Here is a 6,000-nt window from a genome sequence, read left to right as displayed (position 1 = left end):
AGTGGTGTAGGAGAAGTGGTCTCACACCAGCAATGTGCACTTGCCACCCCGTAAGCCAGCCATGTCCTGGACTACATTAAAAGCAGTGTGGCCATCAGGGTGAGGGAGACTATTCTGCCCTTCTGCTCTGCCCTTGTGAGACCCCACCTACAGTGCTGCATCCACCTCTGGGGTTTCCAGCACAGGAAGGATGACAACCTGTTAGAGGGAGTCCAGAGGAGACACCAAGATCATGTAAAGGATGAAGGGATGATTACAGGACCTCTTCTAGGAGGAAGGGGTGAGGGAGCTGGGATTGTTCAGCCCGGAGAAGAGAGGGCTCTGGGGAAGAACTAAATGGAGAACTTCAGGGAGCCTATAAGAAAGACAGGGACAAACTTTTTTAATAGGGCCTGGTTTTATATGGCAAGGGTTAATGGTTTCAAACAGAGGAAGCATCAATTTAGATTAAATAAAAGAAAGAACGGTGTTATAATGTGGGTGGTGAAACACTGGAATGGGTTGCCCCAAGAAGTGGCAGATACATCATCCCTGGAAACATCTCTGACCAGGATGAGCAGGGGTCTGCACTACCTAGTCTAATTGAAGATATCCTAGCTCATTGTAGGGGGCTTGGACTAGAAGACCTTTATAAGTCCCTCCCAACCTAAAATATTCTATGATCTCAGTGAGTCAGTTGCTAGCCAAGTGAGTAGAGTCTATAAGAGATTTCTGTAGCAGACAGCAGAGTAAAGTGTGTGTTGTTGGTGTGTGTCCCCCGCAAGAGCTGTTGGCAGCTTCCTCTCAGGAAGAAGCAGTGATTCATTCTTCCAGGAGTAGACTTGTTCAGTCCCTACAGGGTTTTTTGCTGGTGAAGCTGGAATAGTCTAGATTCTAGATGAGTAATTATTTTTACACTAGTTGCTTGGAAGTCCCTATGTGCAGCGTCCTTTAGCAGTACAAAGAAAGAGGCATCTCCATGATAATTTAGAGATGTGAGCTGAACAAGAGAGAAATCAAGTGAGTTTCTCAGTTCCAGTAGGAGATTCTGGAAAATATGTGAGCTGAATTAATATCTCCCAAGCACTGCAGTAGCACAATTAGTTTCACATTAATTTATAGTCATTGACAGATTGTAAAAAACAAACATGATGTGACTTCTGTCAAGAATTTACTGAGTGATTTCATGTTCAAATTCATGTATTAAATTATACACTGAATTTATACACAAGTAACCTCTAACAAAGTCAGACTTCCATTATAAAGTCCTCTGAAATCTCTTTTCAAGCAGTAAAACCACCCCTGTGATCCTCTAATCCTTTGTGGTCTTGTAATTTAAAAATATTTCCTATCACCAAAATACCTCTTATCTTTTGACACTTCCAATTGTTTATGTCGTAAATGCCTGTAAAACAGTACATTGAAAATACTCACTATAACTGAATTGTCTGCTTTTTAGTTTTTAGTTCATGTATTTATTTTTCCATGCATACAGGTTTGGCTACCCAGTAAATTAGTTTGAGTATTATCAATAGATAAACGTGTTGTGAGCCCTAAAATCCTGAAGCAAATGGCTTCAAGTACAGGTCTCCCTTCTACCAAGTACATCATACTTTCTGGAGTATGACCCTCGAGCCTAATTAAACTCAAAAGATCAGCCTGTTATAAATCTTTAGTTTTACCTCTTCTTCCTTCGCTGACTAAATAAGCAAGCAATCATTGATAAATGCAGAGAAATACATATGTAATTCTAAAACTGGTATTCTGATGGAATACAAAATAAGTGGATTTATTTCATAATTATTCTATTAGCTTGTCAATTTGCATTCATGAAAGAATAAACTGTAAAATAAAGATTATTTATAGTTGCTGCAGATTGTGTTAAGATGGGCAAATGTGCACACATACAGACTAGGATTTTTTTTCTTTTTGTTTTTCTTGCTTCTTTTTCACCTTTAAATCTGTATTTGACACTGTAAAGAAAATAGAGGCTTGAATATGCTAATTCCACTGGAAAGTGAGTGCTTTGGCTCAGTGCAGGACTGCCTTGTCTAAGGATATTAAAAGCCATTTTGCTTTGTACAGAAGTAATCATATGTGAGGTTCTCATTGGACTGAACCGCAGCTTCAGAATATGGTGCAGTAGTGATGGGATCCATCTGACAAGCAATTCAAATACATACCTCATCAGCTTTTCAGAACAGCTATCAAGAAGCTCCCAACATGCAAACATTCTTGGAAAGGATGCTTTCACTGCTGGCTGCGAAAGAGAGCAGCCACTCAGCCTTCCCTGTGCCCTGTGACACACAGGGTGCATCATGTGCTATTCCCATGTGACCTGGAACATCAAGCATGTCACCTTCATGAGAGACACACGAGACAGGAAAAAGCAATCTGGTTTTTCACCATCAGGTTTATTGTTACCCACCTGCACCAAGTATTTTTCTGCATAAAATTAAATAAAGAGGGCCCAGATTAAACTCATACTGAGCAGTCATTAACTAGTGCAGATTCCTCTAAGCTGAGTTAAAATGCAATGTTAAACAATGAAAGAACTACATGTTCTTGCCTGAGGATGTTTTAAAAAGAAAATTTTCCACACAGAGATGACATGACAGAAACTGAAAATAAAGTCATGCATTTACTTGTCACTAACTTTTTGATATGCTGATCCCTGAAGAAATGGTTAAGATCCAAGCAAGAATAAGCAGACTTTTTTGCTATGTATTTTAGGTCTGCTTAAAACATGTTTTAGATGCAAATATTCAGATTAGTGCTTAGGAACTCAGGATGTGAGGAGGAATGGAAGAGGGTGCCTGTGACTTCTCGATAACAGGAGAAGCCATGGCTTTCAAGGAAAGGCCCAAAGTGTCAGCTAGCTGCTGGTCACTGCTGCAGTATTGCAGGATATCACTTTTGTTGCTAATTTTCTGTCCTCAGTTTTGATACAAATGTATGTCCTGATATTATTGCAATTTCATGTAAATGCATGTTTATCACAGTTCAAACGGTACTGAAATAGGAATTATAATGACTGCAGTCTTTCTTATGTAGAAAATGGTTTTGGTCTGCACCTAACATAGGTAGGATGGAGTTCCAGGGGAACTACATCTGCATGGAGTTAAAGACAAGAGTGCAGCCAGCAAATAGGAAGGCCCATGGCAGATTTCACCATTGAAAATCCAGGACATGAGGATTTCCAGCTAGACTCTGGATGGAGTCCTGGGCAGGAGACTTACAAATACAATTTACCAATGCTAAGAACTTTGTTGAGAAGAGGAACCAAACCAGGTTCTAAAAAGGTATTTGACCATTCACAGATATGTACATTTTCAGGGTCCTCTGGAGGAAAAAGTAGTGTACCCTTGCTTGAGGAAATTTGACAAGATACTTATGTACAGTAGTGATTCCAGAGGACTGTACTTACCACCTTCACACAATCCTATTCTCTCCATATTATACTTGATATTTATATTTTGGTGATTAAAAGAAGACATTCCTCATCTGGCCATTCTCTTTGCTTTTAACACCAAAGACTATTGAAAATTAAATGTTTCATAACATACATCAATATTTCCCAGTAGTTTTGAAACAAATTAGTATTTCCCTTCAAACTCTCTTTGGTTTCTAACTGAATATGTGTTCCATGTAAAAAGGCAGTGAAACTGCTTATCTGTATTATGGCAGCACCTTTGTGGCTCTGTTCAGGGGCTGGGGAAAGTTGCTGCAGCAACAGCTCAAGTTATATAATGCTTCAATGAAGGATGAGTAAGCTGGTTTGCAGGGGGCTGTAAGCCCAAGCTTTCCTTTTCTGTCAGTTTCTGTCTGTGCTTGTGAAGTGAAATACATTTTACAATAGGTTTTTAAATCCTCTATGGAGAGTAATTTAGATTTAATGTGCTAAATAGTAATAATAACAATATGGAGAGAGAATAATTCTGGGTATTTCTTCATATCACATTTTACTTGGCATGCTTGGATTGGCATTACAAACTGAATTTTATTTATTTTACAGAATCAAAAATGTTGCTGATGCATTGCGAAGTGTATCAAGACTTACCTGTGTTCATGTAACCTAGACAGCATGAATTACTGCACTAAGCAGTAAATCATAAACAAGCAACTTGGATTACCAAACTTTTTGTTAAATCTTTGGAGTTTACCTGTTCTGGCCTCTTGCTTCTCTTTGCAGTACCTCCAAAGCCTAGTTCTGACAACAGAGGTTTAGGAGCATTTTGGAATTGTGCATTAAGGACTGAGCAAAGTGGAATGAAATCATCCACAAAGGAACTCAACATTTCATCCAGGTGTAAGTGATGGGGAAGCCAAGTGTGACTTAGAAGACTTGGCTTTTAATCGTGCCTGTCCTGGCGATTAAACCTGGCTACATTTTCGGGAAAGAATCTTAAAAGAGATTTATGCACCATGAAACATTGATATGCTTTTCCGAGCATTCAGCAATGCTGGATTTGAATGATCCTTTGTATGTATTGTCAGTTTCCTAACAAGGTCTCATCTATTTCTGCATTGAGAATCTGGCTCTTTTTCTGACTGAAATTTAAATGACTAAATTGTCTTTCGCTGCACATAAAGAGTCTGACCCTCAGACAGAATATCAGTTTTTGATTTTTGTCATTTTTATTTCCTGTATTTCCTAGAAGAGTGAGGGCTGTAGACACACTGTCTTGCTGTAAATGATCTTTGCTTGACAGCTGATATGGCTATTTTCTTTACATCTGCTCCTATTTTGCACTCTGGGGTCAGTGAAAAATCACTGCATTGGCTTTGCCAGGTGTTCTTTATAGCCCAACTCTGTTTGGGGTGTGACAGTGCATTCTGATTGTGAAAATTATTTTGCAGTCCTTTGCTGATTCTGCTGTTTTCCCTTTTTGATTTCTTTTTTTTCAGAAATAGCCTTCAGAACACTAGTGTATTAATGTGTCGTTCTCAATTTCAGTAGTGATGGTCACACACATTAACAGAACACACTGAGAACTAATTTTGCACTGGGCCAAGATGTAGGGTGCATTTACACTGCTATTTGTGAAGAGAGTATCCCAATTGTCTTCACTGACTTTGTCTTGCTTCACATTTTGGAGTGGCATCCAGGCATACAAAGCGGATCATTTTCAGATGAAACTAAACCACATATTTTTCAGAAATGCATTCAGTGTTCTTCAACCACTGACATGCATTCTGCTGACAGCACCAGACTGCAATCAGTCCAAAATAAATGGACTGGTAAAATGTTTGTGGTGTGGACATTGGGAGATGACTGGTTGTTAGCCTCTGATTCCATCCCCACTGGTCAGCACTCCTTGCTAACACTGATGAATATTAGAGGGGCAGCCACAGTGTTTGCAACTTTAAAGTTTCTCAGGACTGTTCCTTGAGAAATGCAGTCCAGTGATTGTTTCTGGAGCTGAATGCCTAGATTCTCATTTGTGTTGATTACTGTGTCAACCATGATGTCTTTCATCTTCTCCAGCCACACCCTGCTATTCACCTTTCTGTGTGCTGTCATCATCACACGCTCTCTTTTCTGTCCTTCAGCTTTGTTCGGGTAGATTGACTCTAATAACTGGGGGCAGTAACAACATCCAGGCTGAAAGATTTACATTGGGTGTTCAGTCTCACAGAGGAAGTGATGAAAGCCCTTCTGAGAATGGACCTCCATACAGGATCAGTTGAGCCTTACAAGATTCAGTCGGGTATTATCAAGGGTGCAGCTGATCAGATTATCAGGCCAGTAGACATCACCTCATTTTAAAGAGAAATCAGCTTCTCCAGACAGTGAAAGGCTGACTCCAAAATAGGTTCACCTCCTCTTCTACCACAACTGGATGCTGAGTTTGCAGACAAGTATTGTAATGATTCTTTACAACTATTATAATAACCACTATTCTCCATGTCTTATCTTCCAGTTTCCTAAAAAGAGCAGGAAGTAACTGTGATTCTGCTTTTCTTGGGGTTTTGGGGGCATTTGTTTGTTTGGTTTTTGTTCCACCACAGTATGAAATA

Source organism: Motacilla alba, chromosome 4, assembly GCF_015832195.1.
Source record: "Motacilla alba alba isolate MOTALB_02 chromosome 4, Motacilla_alba_V1.0_pri, whole genome shotgun sequence".
In the NCBI taxonomy this organism is placed as follows: domain Eukaryota; kingdom Metazoa; phylum Chordata; class Aves; order Passeriformes; family Motacillidae; genus Motacilla; species Motacilla alba.
This window is presented reverse-complemented; position numbering follows the sequence as displayed.